This window comes from Columba livia, chromosome 2 (genome assembly GCF_036013475.1).
Source record: "Columba livia isolate bColLiv1 breed racing homer chromosome 2, bColLiv1.pat.W.v2, whole genome shotgun sequence".
NCBI lineage: Eukaryota > Metazoa > Chordata > Aves > Columbiformes > Columbidae > Columba > Columba livia.
Genome location: NC_088603.1, coordinates 8094109 through 8113533, shown reverse-complemented (window position 1 = coordinate 8113533; position 19425 = coordinate 8094109). Strand labels below are relative to the sequence as shown.

General features: G+C 45.1%; 1 long non-coding RNA gene across 1 annotated transcript in view; it reads right to left on the bottom strand.

Moving 5' to 3' along the window:
- The window catches only part of LOC110356027 (uncharacterized), a 35757-nt gene that overhangs the window by 6312 nt on the left and 10020 nt on the right, over window positions 1-19425 (bottom strand). Inside the window, exon 2 of the long non-coding RNA XR_002409069.2 lies at window positions 205-371. This is a non-coding gene — a long non-coding RNA (uncharacterized LOC110356027). The remainder of the gene's footprint in view (window positions 1-204; window positions 372-19425) is intronic.

Here is a 19425-nt window from a genome sequence, read left to right as displayed (position 1 = left end):
TAATAGAGTCTTTGAAGTCCAGTTGTTCAATATCTAAATCAGGGCAGATGAGTTCCCCCTCTCCTCCCTCCACCTCTTTCCTGTTTTCTCTTTCTATCTCAGTACACTTTTCATGTTGCCGCAGCTTTAACAGGGAGACCTGGGACTACATGATTATCCCAATCCCCTGCAGAACAACCAAGAGTTAGAGGCTGGAAGACTCACCATGGAGCTGTGGGCTCCAACCATCTCCAGAAGTTCTCCTGTCACCCAGTGAATGTGCAGGGCTTAATGAGATCTTGTTTCCTCTCCCAGTTTATTTTACTAGACAAGACCGACTACTTCTTGGTTCTTCACAACAGATGCTGTAGACACCTATCTTCTGCAAAGAACTGCAAAAAAAATTATTAATTAATATGGTAATTAATATGCCGTGGGTGCTTTGTGCTTTTGTGGAAAGCAAAGCAACTATAAACCCAGTTTAACTGGCTGTTTTGTTTTGCTGATTTGTGCTGCTCTAGTGCTCCAATGAATATACTCTTCAAATGGGATTTAGGCTTAATATTAGTCATCTTCAAAATATTAGAAGTATCCCACAGTAGCCATGACTTCAGGTTTCCTGATTAGTGTTCATTTACAGATAAATCATCTCAAGGTGGAACGAAGGTTAAGCACTTATATTGGGAATTTAAAGTAAAACACTTCTAACAGATTTTGCAACTAAACTAAAAGCAAGCAGCAGAAAATCCAACCCCCTCATACCTGAAGTTAGACTTAAAATCCAAACCAGTTAAGACTACAAAGTACATTCTGTACCAAATATATTACCTGGTAGAGTTTATTTCATGATAAAAATCCATATTCCATCGTAAGTCTCAAGAAAAAATTTTGACCAGCTACAGCCACAGATTTTGACCTCTGCAAGGTCACAGTCAAGTGCAGAGGTCGAGTGTGGGGCCTTGGTGTGCTGACTTCTACCTCCACATCCAGCCTTTAGACCAACCTTCCGTCTATTTTCTAAGTTTGCAAACACGTTAGACTGAACTTCTGAAACTATTAAGAGGTTCTTTGATCCTCTGCTGTGGAAGAAAACCCAATTCACAGCCTGAGAACTCCCTGGGATGGAAACACCATGGTGCAATTTTGCTGGAGGATCAGTATCGTTAAAACCATACAACAGAACTTTCACTGGACATATGCCGTATAATGTAAAAACACTCAAAGGATTAACAGCAATCAGGGGATCTATCTCTGGCTGTGCACACACAGCAAATCTACAAAGAAGGGATTAGAAATATAGGATATGAACCTGCAAGGAAAGAAATACAGTGGGGCCAGAAATGAAATCAGAAGAGAAAGGTTATTCCTGTATTTGTAAAATTTTATACAAATCCTTGTGTACCATGACAACTTATTTGTATTGCAGCAATATGTAGAGATCCCGCAATAAGAGATCAGTCACAAGATGCTGGGTTTCGTACATGCTGATCATGAAAAAGAGCATATGCCCTGAAGCTTGCAGGCCAAGAGCTGTTTCTTGCAAGTGCATCCATATGGTTGGACTGTCGACATGTGGAAATCCAGTCCCAGGTGTTACCCCAAAACAGTCATTTAAACAAGAAATTTCTTCATCCTTTTGATGCTCATTATTAAAATAAACCACCTTTATTATGAATTTTAACAAGACCCACGCACTCCCTAGCTACTTCATCGCCCTCTTATCTAGAAAGTTTTACCTATTGTCCAACTAAAATTTTATTAGATGCAAATGAAGCTGGTTCCTTCTTTCCCCATTCCCCAGTGGCCATGGGGAAAGATTTATTACTGTCCTACTTACAATAAACTTTAAGGTATTGCAAGATTTTTATCATGTCTGTAGACTCTGCTGTTCCCAGACTAAACAAACAATCCTTTCAATATTTCCTCCTAGGTTGTTCCTTTTATGCCTCTGATATTTCTCGTGTCTCTCTCCTGGACTCTCTCCAGTTTGCCTCCATTTTTCTTACAGTGCAGCACCCAAAACTGGACACTGGATTCCAGCTGAGGTCTTACCGGTGCCAAGTGGAGTAGAATAATTATCTCCTATGTCTTAGGTTGCCGTCACACATCCTGTTCTCTCCGCAGCTGAGCGGGCTGAAAAGAAATAAACTTTTCACCCACTCCAGCTGCTTGTCACCCCCCTCAGCTGCAGCTCTCCCCCTCCCAGGTCACCCAGCATGACCAACATACATTTATTCCCTAACACATTCTGGGTAAATGATCTGGGTTGAAGTAAATAATTGAAATAACAGGTCTTTTCTGTTCATCCGTTTAACAGACCTAGATAAGGCTGAGGTATAAGGAGGTACAAAGAAGCCAAAACCTGAGGCGGGAGGAGATGATGAGGAACAAACAGGGTTACGGTCAGTGGTTTTCACCGCTGGAGTAACTGCAGACAGAAAAGGACGCGCGATATCATCCTGATACTCAGCCTTTAGTCCACTCTGTGCCCCAGGCCCTCCCGATGCTGCTGCCCAGCCGGGACATCCCCTTTTTGCATTTCTCCTCCCAAAGTGCAATAGTTCACATTTAATCATCAGGCTGATTTTATAACATTCTTCCCGATTATCAATGCCATTCTAAATGCAGATCTTGTTGTCCCTGGTAAGACCACCCCAAACAGGGGTATTTCGTAAGCACATTCATTGTCCTCACACCCAAGGTGGTTATGAAAAGGGTGAGGAGAACAGGGTGGACTGCCTGAAATGCTCTCCAGGTGTGACAGCAATACCTTCATAACCATCACCTACAGGTTCTCATCCGCTTCTGCTGCCACCTTAGGGTGACAATGTTCTGTGTCTGCTCACAGCATGGCACACAACAGCCTCACAAGGGTGACTGGGGTAACAGCACCAATTGCTGTTGCATTCCTCCTCTTACTCCGCCTATGGAGAACACCTGGCAGGATACCACATGAGCTTCTCACACTAGGGGAAGAAATACAACCAAACAGCTGTATGAGGAGCGACTGAAGTCACTTGGTTTGTTCAGCCTGGAGAAGAGGAGACTGAGGGGAGAGCTCATGGCGGCTCCAGCTCCTCACAAGGGGAGGAGGAGGGGCAGGGCTGAGCTCTTCTCTTTAGTGACCAACGACAGAACCCGAGGGAATGGCAGGAAGATGTGCCAGGGGAGGTTTAGGTTGGACATCAGGGAAAGGTTCTTCACCCAGAGGGTGCTGGACACTGAACAGGCTCCCCAGGGAGGTGTCACGGCCCCAAGCCTGACAGTGTTCAAGAAGAGACTGGACAACACCCTCAGTCACACGGTGTGAACTGTGGGGTTGTCCTGTGCAGGGACAGGAGTTGGACTCGATGATTCTTGTGGGTCCCTTCCCACTCAGGACATTCTATGATTCTATGACCTTGGAAATACTGTACTGATCAGACTGGAGATGAGCATTTATTTTCTGTGGCTTCAGCGAAGATACAATGGAGACCTGAGTTGGCTTCTCATCAGTCTTGCAAATCCTCTGCTTCTCTGCAGAACAGAGCGTTTTGTGCTCTGAGCAATGGAGAGTTGGGAAACCAACAATGCTACAATACTTTTGTCACAGAGCATTTCTGTACCAACCAGGACCACCACACAGTGAGACCATTCAGGGAAGTGATCCTAAGGGATTCCCTCCACAGCTGACGTTTCTTTCTGCTGTTTAGATGGAGTTATCCTTGTTTTGGTTTATTGCCTTCAGCCTGGGCTGTCACAGAATCATAGAATAGTTTGGATTGGAAGGGACCTCTAAAGCTCATCCAGTGCCACCCCTGCCATGAGCAGGGACATCTTCACCAGCTCAGGTTGCTCAGAGCCCCGTCCAGCCTGGCCTGGGATGTCTCCAGGGATGGGGCATCCACCACCTCTGGTTTACCTGCATCCCATCCTTTCCTTATCCACACATCCTTTCCCTGTCCAGCCTCATTCTCTGTTTTTCCCCTTCTTGTCTACTTCCATCTCCTTCCATTGAAACTCTACTCCAACAGCTTCCTTCTCGTTTCCTCAGGCTCCCCTCTGCCTCCTCGCCATTCTCCTCTTGGCATCTGGGATGACTGTTCATGCTGAAAACCTTCTCTATTTTCTCAGGCTCTTTGGAAGTGGAGCATCAGGTAGTATGAGCCAATGGCAGGATGAAGTAATAGGAGTAGAGATGAGGTGAAGTTCTTGTTCTGTCTTGACTGCAGACTGCCAATCATACCATAATAGATGGTGGTTCTAGGCAGAGAACAGCTTTTCAGCCCACCAAAATTAGACCATTAAACAGAGTTTCCTCTATGGGCTAATCAGGATTTGAACCCGTTTCTCTGGAGATAAATGGCACAACTCAATCTCCTGATTTGCAAGGTCACCTGGAATACAAATCAAGTTTCACGTATTCATTTGAAATGTTTTTATGTAAGGGATTTTTATTTATTTATTTATTTTAAATCTACTTGTTAGTGCCTTGTGCCTAAACTGGAGCTGCGAAGCGACTTTTTCTCACTAGAGGCTAAATAAAGTGCTGTACTGTTTTTATAAATGTCCTCAGCCTTGCCAGGAGGCTGGCAATGAAAGAGGCTGGCGGGAGACAGGCACCGTCTCTGTTCTGTATCACGGAAGGAAGCCCAAGGACACCGGCCAGTGCCTCCCATCCGCGGGAATGTGATCAATTAAGGCGCGGGTGATGTCATGGCATGGCAAAAGCGCTTCCCTCGCAGCTCTCCCGGCTCTGCCAGCTCCGACCTGCAGTGTATTTTCCTTGGTCTGGTCCATGTACTGTAATAACTAAGTCAACTGGAAAAAATATTGAAGAAAAGACTGAGGAAAAACAGAGTGTAGGGACAGCTGGAGCCAGCAAAGAAGGCACACTGAGAGCTATAAAGAAGCTTTGTGCAGCAGCTTCTCTCAACTTCAGGATATTTAGTTCCACGGGAGTTGGAGAAGATGGGTAATAAACTGGCCTTTATTTTAAGGGATATCCCTTGTAGCCTCAGCTGCATAAAGATCAGTCTCTGGGTATGTGGAAACAGTGCAAACAGTATCTCTCTGTCAGTCCCTCCTGCTGCTCACTCCACTGAATGGCCTTGGTCCAGCTAGAGAGGAAAAAAGCCTTCCATCCCCAAACAGCCATCAGTCTGAAGGAAAAGAGGTGTTGAAACAAGGCTGCGAGTGATGAAGTAATAATTTACAGAAAGATCCATGGCCAGAACACTCAGGTGCCTGCCCAGGAACAGGGCCCAGCACTGCTAATCCTCAACATGAGGAACGTGTGCCGGTGCTTCTCCTGCCCCAAAGCTCACACCATCCTGGTGCAGGCGAGGAGAGCATCTCCCTGGGCTTCACGCACATGGACAACCCTGTGCCTGGGCACGGGATGAGCCTGCTCTGAGATGGAGTCAGGAGGGCAAGAGCCAGTGAAGGATGTGGCCAGGTTCAGATGTAGCTGCAGCAGGTTCAGATTGGATATTAGGAAAAAATTGTTCACAGAAAGGGTTGTCAGACATTGGAACAGGCTACCCAAGGCAGTGGTGGAGTTACCATCCCTGGAGGGGTTTAAAAGACACGGAGATGAGATTCTTAGGGACATAGTTTAGTGCTAGAGTTAGGTTATGGTTGGACTCGATGATCCTGAGTGACTCTTCCAACCGAAACAATTCTATGATTCAGTCACTCAGGCAAGGAGCTGGGGCGAGGGCTGGAGCAAAGGCAGCTCCTGAGAGAAGGGGTCAGCCCTTGCTCGGGCTTCTCCTGGCTCATCTCACAGCTCCTGTCCCAACAACCTGCTCCTGGGCTGCAGCCACACTGCACCTGAGCTGGCCCAGAGCACCAGCAGCCCAACCCTCAGAGATGGGACGAGGTTTTGCAGAGGCTGTTGGGGTACAGAATCACAGAACGGTTGGGGTGGGAACAGACCTCTGGAGATCATAGAGTCCAACCCACCTTCTAAAGCAGGTTCACCAGAGCAGATCACACAGGAAGGTGTCCAGGCGGGTTTGAATGTCTCCAGAGAAGGAGACTCCACAACCTCTCTGGGCAGCCTGGGCCAGGGCTCTGGCACCTCCAAGTAAAGAAGTTTCTCCTCATATTCAGATGGAACCTCCTGTGTTTCAGTCTTGGCCCGTTGCCCCTCATCTGTCGTTGGGCACCACTGAAAAGAGTCTGGTACATCCTCTTGACGCCCACACTTGAGATATTTATCAGCATCGATAAGAACCCCTCTCAGCTTCTCTTCTCCAGCTGAACAGCCCCAGCTCTCTCAGTCTCTCCTCATCAGAAAGATGCTCCAGACCCCTCAACATCTTCACAGCCCTTGGCTGGACTCCCTCCATTAATTCCTCGTACCCAGGGTCTGGACACACCTGTGTAACTACTTATAGCATTGGCCTACAGAAGGGACTACTCCACACAAACTATGAGTCAAGACATCCTAATGGCTACATGCAATCCAGGAGTACATATGTATTTGCAAATTGGTTTTGTATTATTGCAAATCAATACATGCAGCGCTGATTATGCAGATATATACATTCAAATTGGCTTCGTGTTATTGTGAATCAATACATGTAGTGCTGATTACACATATATAGAAATCTCAACTGGTTTTGTATTATTGTGAATCAATATATGTATTGCTGATTACACCCATCCAAATTTTCACATTTTGTAGCTGATGGGGGAGAGCCAAGCTTTGAGGACGGATGGGAAGAAGAAGCAGTCTTACAGGCATTGAGCAGAATGTCCCAGGGACCAATGTGTTAAAGTGATCAAAAAACAAGTTTAAAATTTCACTTGGAAAGAAATTTAAAATAAAATTGGCTTGAATGTATCACAAGGGAAGGCCGCTCAAAGTGTTCTGTTGTGCTAGGCAAGCCAGCAAATGTTCACACTTCCTTTTAACCACAGTCACCTGCACACAGTTAGCGAACATTTTTCTACCCTCATCATTTTGCTCCCAAGCCTGTGCTTTCCTGATCTGTCTTAATTACAAAACCGGCTTCAAATCATGTCTCCAGTCTGATGTGACAGAGATGAAGAGCAAAAAGATGCCAGATTGCTGGTGGGGGCTCTGGCTGCCTGGGACATCGCTGGTAGCTGGAAGATGCTGAGACTAAGGGAGAGCAAAGGAGCCCGAGTTTTTCAGATGGAACTGAGGATTCCAGGGGACTTATCTCTGTCTTGTGAAATGCTTTGAAGATCTTCCAACTGGTAAAATAGAAAGTGACACTAAATGAAATAAGCCACTTGATAATTCAGCTATAAGTATCTTCAAGAACCATATGACCGAATAATAAATTGTTTAATAAAATAAAAGTTCTTGTTCTGGAAGGGTTTTCTTTCTAATGGCTACTTCAGATGTTCAGCTAAATGTATCGTGACCAATGTAATTATCATCGGCCTGTATCTCAAAATTGTCTCATCAAGCACTAGTGGGCTGAGTATTTCATATGCACAAATATAGTGATATTGAAATATTTTCTTGTGGATTTAATCTTCCATTTCCACTCACCAGAAATACAAAAAAATGTGGAGAAAGGTCTAGACATAAAAGTATAATAGGTAAAACTAGCCTGGAATAAACACAGGCTCGAACATCAAAAGTAAGATTGGACATAACTTTACTGCAGGAGGAGAGGAGGGCAAAACAAGTGGAGAGAAAAAGGAAAACAAGCAGAACTAACTACTTTTAGAATGGGAGTTTGCTCATGTAATGAAAGGGATTACATCATGTTTGTCTGCAGTAGTGAAAGGCTGAACTTGGTGACCTCAGATATCCCTTCCAGCTTCTTGGGCACACAGATCCCATTTCACTGAGCACAAAAGAAACACCTGACCCCGCTTCCTTCTGCCGCCGAAGCAAACAATGCAGCCTGTCTGTGGGCAAGAGAAGCAATTTATGTATCGACTGCGTTTTTAGAAAGGCACTCAGAGCCTCCAGACTCCTTAACCTCTGGGTTTAGGCAGAATTTAGGCACCTTAGTTGCAGAGATGCCGAAGGGAGCACTGCCTGACCACCACCATTGTCTGATCCCCGAGGAGCCCTTCGGCTCAGCCTGGTCGGTCTCCCACCTCAGCTCTTCTGCAACCTACATTTAGGCCAAATCCTACACATCATTTGAAAGATCACTGGAAGGGCATCCTCGGAAGACACCAAGAAATGAGTGAAGGTGAAATCTCTTCCCATCTTTTTCATAGCAGTTTGGACACAGGCTCAGGAAGCAAGAAAAGTGCCCTGTAGGCTCAGCTCAGCCTAGTGCCACTGGTTGTTTCTTAAACAAGAGTAAACCCGGCTCAGCTTGGCACCCAAAGGAAGAGGCTCCTGCAGGGCCAAGAGCCCAAAAGCCAGCGGTCCCCATGGGCAGCCCTGGGGCAAGGGCAAGAGGAGTGAACACAAACACAGCACTGAGCACAAGCTACATCCCACCAACTCCTCCTCCACCCAGGAAAGCAGGGTGGCTTTTTGACTCACTCTCTGCATATGAAACCTAAATGTCCGACCTAGGTGACCGGGCTTGTCCTGCTGGAGTCAGTCCCAGAATTTCAGCTTTGCACTGACTAAATCAGGTGGTCTTTCTTCCTGAGCTCGGTTCCTTAACCCAGCTTCCTTGGTATAAGGTGACTGTTGCAATTAGCAGCACTGTGACTAACCAGATAATAATAGTTTCAGGTTGTGCTGCACGGATTTTACAAGTGTTTCAAAATGCCACTGAGCTTTACAGTGCATTGTTTTTCCCTGCAGATTGAAGGAACGGCCTCTACCAGCCCTGTGTACCAAGTATGTCTGTCAGCAGCGTTAATTCATCATAAATATTGGTTCCCCCTTTGCGGGTGCCATCTCCATCTCGCCTTCAGGATGCAGCAATCACACCATGTTGTCTGTTCCTTGGAGGGGCTGGTATTCAGCAGAATACAATATCACTTCTTTGGTATTTTGTCTTTCCTACTTTCATATTGGGTGTATGGGCCACCTGCAGAAACTCAACAAGAGCTGGTGTTCCTGTGGGCAGTGTGGAACACGCAGGCTCCGGAGCCGCTCTCTTTCTCTTGCAGAGGCAAAGTCCAGCCCCAAAGCTCCTGCCGTGCCCGTGGCTGCTCCCCAGCATCCCCCCAACTCCAGCTGCTCACACCAGGTGGATCCAGAGGTGCTCATTTGGGTTTGCTCCTGTTTCTTTTTCCACCCCTGATTTTTTAACTCTGTCAGCACAGACAGCTGCAGACAGATGTGAGCTCACCCAGCCCAGACTCCCGGGCCAAGCGGACTCGTGCCAGCCCCTGTCTAGGAGCCACAGAGCGATATTAGCCTGGCTCAGTGCCCAAGCGAATCCGCCTGCTGAGAAGGCACAGGCAGAAGGAGCTCGTCTCTGCACTGAGCGCCACAGCCCTGCCCTGGGAAGCTGAGGACCAGCTCCCTCTCTCAAAAAACAGATAGATTTTTCTTAAATACATGTACAGGCATGAAAGCAAAGGGCTTTGATCATTTCAGGAAAGGCCCTGGTAACTTTATTTGAAACTGCCACATATAAAATCATAGAATAGTTTGGGTTGGAAGGGACCTCCAAAGCTCATCCAGTGCCACCCCTGCCATGAGCAGGGACATCTTCACCAGCTCAGGTTGCTCAGAGCCCCGTCCAGCCTGGCCTGGGATGTCTCCAGGGATGGTTCATCCACCACCTCTCTGGGAACCTGGGACAGGGTTTCACCACCCTCAGTGTAAAACATTTCTTCCTCATGTCCAGCCTGAGATCAACCCAGCAGAGACCCCAGGAGGAGCCAGGTTAAAGTCAAGACACTGGGATCTGGCTGCCTTCTTAGCTCTGCTTGGGCCCTTCCAGTCCCGATTGCCTGTGTTTACCTCCCCTTCCTTGAGGGAAATGGAGCATAACGTGCACTTTCCTAATGTAATTTTGGCCAGCAGTGATTGCTTGAAAGCTTTGCAGTGGTCTGACATTAAAAAATTATAAATCTGTGAAAAAAGGTAACACTTTTCTAGAACACAGTCACACATTATATCCTATTTTGATAGAAGGAGAACTGTACCAGCATCCTTCAGCCCATATGTGGGGATGTCAAAGTAAAAGAAGCATTTTCAAGAGAAATTCCTGGCTGCTAATAAAAAGTTCACTATCTGATCCTTTTGTATATCAATACGGTGACTCAAGGCTGTTTCTGTTGCAATATATAAATGCATTTGCTGCTGCTTTGTGCAATAGCTACTTGGCTTACTCTGCTAAGACATAACTTCCAATGTTTGGGACCATGTGGAAAAAGTCCAGCAAAAAATTCCAGTGGCAAGGTGCCCAGTGTTCTCAGAACAAGAAGGAGAATTAGGAAGGGAGCTAGTTCCTAATTTGGGCTGCCTTCAGGTAAAAGGTTTCAGCCTGAATTTGTATCTGGTAAATCAAAGGTCAGCAGTCAAATCTGCTTCCTTATTCTAAAACTCCCATGAGCTTCACACCCCAAACCCATTTCTTTGTTGTTGTTGTTGTTGTTCCCTTCCTCTCTAACCATTATAATTCAATGGCAGCATTTGGTGGAATGGGAGTGACAGACAATTCTCATAAATTAAACAGACCTCATGAAGAAGATCTTGGGACTATTTTGAAAAGCAGTCTGTTATCCTGAGATCTGGCCATGTCAGATAGATACTCAAAGTTTCAGTGATGTTTTGTTAATCAGAGGAGCCCTGCTATAGTAATCTGTCTCCATACAACCCTGTAGAGAAGTTAAGATGAAGAAAAATAAATAGCTGAAATCTTCAAGTCCTTGAAACAAATCAAGAGTAGAAATTGCAGTTGCCAGATGTTTTCTTTCTGCATCTGGATGGGTCAGCATGGAAGAAGGAGCAGCTGGAACAAAACCAGTCGCTGTATCATTGTGATTCCAGCAGCGATCGTCCTGCTGCATATCCCTGGTAAAGTCCATATGCAGAAAAGACCGCGCTGTGTTGAGATGCTTGAAAAATTGTTTGGGTTGTGGCATGCAACAAACATCTATTCATTAGAGTCTTGCAATTGTGACCCAGCCCTTCATCTTGCACAAGATCCATAAAAAAAGTCTAAGTGACTATAAATGTGTCCCTTGAAGCAAATGATGGAAGACATTATAGAAAGACTGGTTTCCAGCCAGCTTTTCCAGCTTAATGAATTCCTTTCAAGGATGTGCGAAAGCTCCACTGAGACCAATGGTGAGTATCCTTGGACTCCTCTAGGAAAATTGTATAAGGGGTCCTGACTGTTGTATTCTTATTTTTCTTCTATTTTTCAGAGAGCAGATAGAAAATAATTTGAAATGGTAACGCTACGGTTCAAACACTGTGAGAACAGAACTAACTGATCCTTGAACAGTCAACAAAAAGCTCTTGGGCAGATTCGGTTTTATTATGACCACAAACAGTATGTAAATTATTACAATTTGTGTGCTGCCCATTCTGGAAAAGATAAAAAAGTATTACCCTGGATCCTCCACATTAAAACCCCATTAATTTCATTAATGCGCAGATCTGGACTTCCAGTGTGTTCCTACAGACACCAGCTATACGCAGATATAGAATGAGAGTATGAAGAGTCAAGGAAGACTTTGCTCAGATCAAATACCTGTAGGTACCTTGTATTTATGATACCTCTTGCAGCAAAAGGACTTTCATCTACACATTTACTATGTTATCAACTGACTGCACACATTTTCTGTTTCTCCATTAACAGAGAGGAAGATTGTGATCTGTAGTGTTTCTCTAGAGAGAGGAACGCTACTCTAGAGAGTGGTTTGCTCTTTCAGAAGCCATTGCTTCAATCACTCCTGCTCACGATGTCGGGATGAGTGGAAGGAGAGAATTATGAATTATATGGAGAGAACATCCTAAGGGCAATGAATGGGAAAAAAAAGGATGTTTCATCTGGGAAGAAAAAGGCACAGGGCAATGCGGAAAAAGAGAACGGTGTATAATATGAGACAGAAAGGATGGGAGATGAATGAATGGAATAAAAAAAGAAAGAAAAGGGAATGAAGTTTCAGCTGAAAAGTTCATCATGGGTTCTTTGTTTATCTGTCTTCCCATCCAGTTGTGCTAGAATATCCTGATACTCAGCTTTTTGCTTAGGTGCTAGAGCAAGTCACAAGGCAAACAGTTATCAAAATATTCCATTCACCATCCCATGGCAGACCAATCGTATACACTCCGTTGGACCTCGTCACACTGATTCCTGCTACTGCTCTAGGCAACCTTCTTGTAAAGTGCTACATAAACGCTAACTCGTTATTATCCAGAGAGATAAACACACAAAAAGAGGTGTTGTCACGTACAGCAGAAATGACACACACATACTAAAAGAAATGCCATTACCCGTAACAAGTAACCACACGGCTCTACAGCCCGACTTCCAATGGAGTTACCAACAAGAGGTGTTTTTCTCTTTATCAGGAAAGCCCTACACGTTGTGTGTTTGTACAGAAAAGACGTGCACATCACAACAGTCCACATCAATGGGCAACATGCGAGAACTCATCTTTCAACCGCTTTGGAAAGCCGAGCCATGGATTCTAAGCATTTCCCTATTTTATTGTTTTTCAGGCTGCAGACAGAGGAAAATTAATTCCCCATGTAATTCCATTGAAATCTAGTACAGTAACTGAGGGACTGCATTTCTTTAAGCCTCTACCAATATTTATGAGATGAATTTAGGCCCAGAATGTGTTGGCTGATGGCCCTTTATTGGGAGATGAACTGGATTGCTTCACTGGGGAGGCTCCTCGGCCATTGGGAGGGACAGTGGGGAGGAGGAAAGAGAAGAAAAGGGCAGAACAGTGTCGAGACCACAATCATTAATGCTTAGCGAGGCAAAAAATGAGACGGACCCACAGGACGGCAATTCTAGCATTTTAATTCATATATTGTGGAGTTTCAAAGTCAAATGAATGGCTTGAATGTGGATTTATCTGCACAGAGCTGTACCGTAAGGAGTTCACACACTTTCCATTATTTAAAAAACAACCACAACTAGCATTTAATTGTCCTGTCAGGGCAACAGAAATCCTGCCGTAGACTGCAGTGGAAGCAGGAGCAACACGGGTGGGACAATCTTTTAAGCCTCACTCATGTTAGGTTTTAGAAATACACCTGACTTCAGTGTCACGGCAGCAGAGGCTGAGAATAAGAGACAGTTCGTCTCAATACAGAGATGATGATTTGGATATATTTGAAAGTAATTAGAGATAATAGGGCTAGAAAGAAGTTGGGAAAGATAACAAAGAATGAGGGGGAGCATGAAGAGAAAGTGCAGTTCACAGAAACTAACATAAGAAATATGTAAACCCTTTCAATGGCTTGTGTATCCCAGAGATGAATTTTCAGTTTCCTTTTACAAGTTATTTAGAAGTTCCCAAGGGTGAAGAATATACCTCTTGTAAGATACAGATTATCCACAGTGCTTTAATATAGACATAAAAAATATAAGTCCACACCCCTAAATGAAGTGGGTCATGATACACAAAAATGTACGTGCCCTCCGAAACGCTCAGCAAAGTGATCCAGATTCAATAATGGTTTCTTCAGCTTTCTACAGGGGAAGCACTTTAGAAGCAACGTGGCAGTCTCGTGGAAAAGACGACATGGAAACTTCTGCCGAATTCAAGGTCAAAATTAATAACAGAGTCAATGTAAGATCAGTTGAGCTTCTTTTATTCAGTTTCAAATACTACTTATTTGAAAATATCAGATTTTTGTTTGTCACATATGTTTATATCTATGAAATGTAACATCCCTATGTATTCTGTTTACTCCGGTAGAAGTTGGGTCTCAGAGACTTCCACCTCTCCTTTGCAATTAGACTTTGCCACAAGTATCTGTAATTTTGTCACCCCCAGAATGGATTACAGAATATTTTAGGGCAAGCAGAGAGGGACCTTTGGGATCTGTGGGCTGCAGAGAAGGTTTGACCAATGTGCCCATCAAACACTCAGGCTATGCTCACTGCTCTTCAGTTCTAGGCATAAGTCATATTTTCAGTGACATACTCTGAAGTGTTTGATAAATTGTAACTCCATTTAAATATTGCGCTTCCTTCAAATCTGAGTTGTTGCTGTTCGGAGCTTGGTTTTCCAAAACCAACAACTGAGTATTTTCGGACTGTACATCAAAACCCACACTTGGTACATTTTGAGCTCCTTAAGTCAACCCAACCGTTTTCAATGTTATCGTTTTGACGTATTTGCATTTGCTTGGCTGGTTTTCCCCTTTGTTGCTGGATCGGCAGGGGTGCGATACTCCCGGTTTCTCCCTGGACCTTTATGAAAGGCAGGACTGGAGATCAGAACATTCCTGGTTTTACAGGTGTTAAGCTCAGATGTGCAGGGCACTAAGGAGCACTGCAAAACCTTTCCTCTGTGTTAGCACAAGAACCAGTACGAGCCTTCCAACGTGAAGCAATGTTACACATCAGCATGATCCCCTCCAGCCCAGCCAGGCTGGGGCCGAACCCTGAGATGCTGCATAAATAGGAAAATGTACATTTCTGAAAAGAGAATTATTGCTGTTGGTCTAATGGCTACTATGCTTCCCTGGAAAACGCAACATACCGTGGTACTTTGTTCAGGCACATTCTTTTCAAGCGACTATTGCCAGCCCCAAATGTTCAAGAACTGCAGTTTGACCCTCAAAATCATAAGCCTGTCTGTAAAATGACAAATGTGGAGCTCTTTCACTTTGCTTTCTGTTTTTTTGAGCCATTAGGGTGCACCTGGGTCACATCTGCAAGCTTTATACTCTAACCATTAGGACAAGGAACTTACTTTAAATTAAAGAAAGAGGAAAGCGGAGTTTCTAACCTCATTACACAACTCTAGTAGCTGGAGTGTAAGTGAAACATCAAACATCACAAGACTTGTGATAAAATCATGAGTGCTGACAACATCAATTTAGAGTAGAAGGTGGGATAGCAGGGGAAACTCAGGGCAAATGGATTTCCTTTTTATCTTAATGTTTTTGCAGGCTGCCTACTTTTATCTTTAATCAGAAGTTTTCAGTGGCAGCTCTTCCTTCATGTATCTGTGCGTGACATCAAAAGGTCACTTCTGCCTTAATACCTGATGTCATTTGCTAACTGCACCTTTCTCTCAGAGACGGCATGAAATGGGAGGTGTAGCAATGCTGCGCCGGGGGCCGGTATCACAGCAAAGAGCTATTGTGGAAGTACAGGTCCTAAGTGCATGGCTGCAATGGTTTTGAGAGGGATTCCGGTCCCCTGTTGTGTGTGTGTGAAGAATACAGCGTGTTTCTCATGGCTACAATATTTACTGCCCAAGTGAAGAATATCGTATTGAGAATTCACCAGTAGAGCCCCACATTCTTTGTGGAATGGGTGGTTATGAGGCTTTGCTTGCTCTGTGTTTTACTCCTAAAAATTATCTCAATGAACAATAGCAATAAATCTACATACAGTTAAACCTTTCGCTAGAAGAAATTAGCTGTGATCAAGCCAAGTAATTAACAGAACACTATGATTATAGATCAACACTGGCCAGATCAGGAATTCAGGTCAGTCTTAAGTAATGCCAAAGTGGCAGCGGTGACAAAGTGGCCAGCTGTCCCTCCGCTATTCGAGATAGTTTCCAAACTGTCCTTGTATTGTTTGAAATCGCCCAGTTAAGAGGGAATCGTGCACTCAACCGGGCCACTCAGCCACATGCAAACGGTTGGTGGTGGTGGTTTCCTGGTCACCCACCTGCTGTCACTGGTCTGACGTGTCACTGATCTGAAAAATGCTGGGGTACACAGTTAGGAAGCAGCCCCAGCACAATGAATACTCCTGCTTTATCACCATAATCCTGGGCTTTAAAGTAGGAGTTAGTTAAGCCTGGTCCAAATGGCCAGTTCGGTTCAACTCCAGCGGTACAAGCAGAGTGCGCAAGTGAATTGCACGGTGACAAGCCAAAGTTTTCCAAATGACACAATGCTGATATTATACATCTTCCACTCATTAAACAGGCGCCGGGCCCATCTGGGTGGGACCGAGTTCTTGAGTTCATGTTCACGGCTGATTACGCTAATTGGAAGGGAGACACAACCCGTGTGCCCCGGGAGGCGCTGCTGAGGGTCCACGGCGTGGCCCGTGTCACAGCACAGGTGGCTCAGCCCCGCTGTCCCAGCAGGAGCAGATGGACCCGCAGCCCACACTGCATCGCTGAGCCAGGCTTAACGCTCCGTGTGATGGCAGCGGCGCTGCCCAGGCCCCCTGCAAGGTGCTTGTTTGCCCACAGCATTGGTACCGCTCACCTGAAGCGGGAACTCTGAGCTCTGAACCAGGATCAGCACTAGGAAAGTAGAGCTTAATGCAGGAGAGGACCTTCCTCAAACCTTCTCCTCCCTTCCCGGTATAAGAAGTGTATATTAAACAAGGAATTTTCCCCAAATAAATGATGTTAAGACAGAGTTATGTAAAGAAATCAGAAAGTTGCGCCAGTGGAGGTTTAGATTGGATATTAGGAAAAATTCTTCCCAGAAAGGGGTTGTTGGGCATTGGAACAGGCTGCCCAGGGCAGGGGTGGAGTCACCATCCCTGCAGGGGTTTAAAAGGCATTTAGACGAGGTTCTTAAGGACAGGGTTTAGTGCTAGAGTTAGGTTATGGTTGGACTTGATGATCCTGAGGGTCTCTTCCAACTGAAATGATCCTATGATTCTATGATATTATAATTATTCCCCCTGACAAATGTTACAAACTCAGGAAATTCAAGACAACTATATATACACTATCTTGCAGTACTGAAAAGCAGAATTTAGAAACCCAAATGACCTCAAGTTTGCCCTGAAGTGATACATAACCATGTGTAACTCATGAGCACGACAGAATTTTACAGTTCACAGCCCGATTTTAGCAGAAAAACAATTTTTGAAGAGAATTTCATTTTAAAAATATGTTTCAGTACATTTTTGATCCACATATTGCTGCAGGAAAAGGGTTTGACCCTTTCATTCTCATGCAGGTGATTTGGCATTTGGTCTAATTTGGTAGATTCCATCTTTCTATAAAACTCAACTACAGAGGTGAAGGAAGGAAACGCGTTGTCACCTCTGCCTGCCTTCCCAGGCAGCACTGAGGTCAGCCTTCTGCATTTAAAATCTTACCACAGAGACAGAAAACAAGACTGGCGAACCACAAGGACTTGACTCAAAGAATTAGCAACACTGATATAACGTAGTCATTCCTGAAAATCTAAAGTTCTGCCTACTTTTTTTTAAATAAATAGCAATGCAAAAATCTAGGGCAATAAAACTCCATAGGCATCTCAGAATTTTATTTCAGCCGACATCAATCTTCCTTCTTTGCAGACAAGCTAAATTATTCTGGTAAATCAGTGCTGTTAGATCAGTCAAACCAGCTGAATGCAAAAGCTGAGGGAGCAGACCAAATCTGCACTGTGTATACGAATTACTGAGATAAAGGAAAACTGCTCATAAAGTTAAAACCTTAAATAAACATGAACCCTTAGTAAGACTACACAGGGAAAAGGAGAGACTACAGTCTAAAACTTCTGAGAGGCCTCTGATGGAGCACAAGTGTGATGGGAACAGCTGAGGGACCTGGGGGTTCAGCTGGAGAACAGGAGTTGAGGGGAGACCTTCTGATCTCTGAACTGCCTGAAAGGAGCTTGGAGCATGGAGGGGGTTGGTCTCTTCTCCCAAGTAACAAGCAATAGGATGAGAGGAAATGGCTTCAAGTTGCACCAGGGGAGGTTCAGACTGGATACTAGCAAACATTTCTTCATAGAAAGGGTTGTCAGGCATTGGAACAGGCTGCCCAGGGCAGTGGTGGAGTCACCATCCCTGGAGGGCTTTAAAAGACACAGACGAGGTTCTTAGGGACATGGTTTAGTGCCAGGTTAACGGTTGGACTCAATGATCTTGATGGTCTCTTCCCACCAAAATTACTCTATGATTCTATGACTAAATGTACAGTGAAGTGGGAAATGGACTTGGGTTTCTCCCTACCTCAAAGGCTGCAGTTTCTGTTGCCAGAGCTTTAAAGGAGCTAAGCCAGACTTAGTAAGAGGAGAGCAACAGAGCCACGGAGTGCCAGGGCTGACCACCCAGGAGCATCCCCAGTTTGACGGATTCTGTAGCCGACGCCACTGGAAGAGGCTGTTGGATGCACATGAGCCACCTTGACCAAAGCATCTGCACAAACCAGGCCACCACAGCACAGGCACTCCTGGGACCTGTGCTCACCACCCTTATTGATTCATGGCAGTGGCTGAAGATGGGACATTGCTGCCTTTCCAGGGGATGACCCTTCTGCAGAGGTGCCAGATGCAAATGTGTGCTGGTTGCTGAGTCGCTGATGCAGCTGTCAAACTTCTCTATTAGTTTAAACTGGTTTATGTTAAAGATATCAGCCTGGGAGCTGCTGAGCTTCAGGAGCGGTATGTGTTTGCTTCTGATGATCATACTACAGTTCCAGTGAAAACTGGGTCACGGCAGCTCCAGTAGCCGAGGAACTGGTACCCGTGGAAATGTAACCCCCATTACAGGGTCCTGTATCAAACCCTGTGAGACTCTAGAGGTTTAGAGGCCAAGGACCTCTTATCTCACATCACCCATGTCGCTTCCACACAGACCCCTCCATTTCCAGTTCCCAGACCACACGAGACATGGGTTTTGAATGTTCCAATACAAGCTGCCTCAAACTCGCCACATCTGTAGGAAGAGAACGTCTCACTGCTTTGCAGGTACCCTGGAATAACCTTTAATCAAAACAAATATTAGAGAAACGATAAGCAGGCACACACATATAGACAGCACAACCCAGTCAGAAAATGATGATTTTCTCCTGGTGTGACGCAGATCAGCTCCAGGAGGTGTGTCGCTCTTTCATCCAGTGAACAAGCTGTGAACTGTTTGTGGCGAGGATCGACCATCCCCACACCCTGATTTTGACCGAGGTTTTCTCTAGGAGCGCCCAGAGACTAAAACCTGAACTTCCCTTAATGCAGAATACACAGCAGATCTCGCTTTGCTCCACTCCTTTTGAGCAAGGGACATCTGAACTTGTCTGTGGAAAGCAGATGAAAAAGAAGGTAGAAAGGGGATAAGGACTCAGGATTACCCATCCTTTCACTCGGGATTTGTTTGATTTCTTTTCACAATGAAGAGGTGGAACAGGTCTATTAGATCAGTGAGTGTATCTTACTTGAAGAGCAGGATTAATATCTTCCCACAGCCATCCACAATGAAGAATGCTCCAGTTGCCAAAATAATTCTGTGCTCAATAGCGGAATCCACAGGTGGGAAGCAACTCTCAGTGAATTCTTTTAATAACCGCACATATTTCACGTCAGCACCATTCTCTCAAACAAACCAGGGCATTTTTTCTGGGGTGCCCTCCCGCCTGTTGGCCGAAGGGATCAGAATCCCGAGCTCTGTCCCCAAAGGCTGGATCCACACTACCAACTGG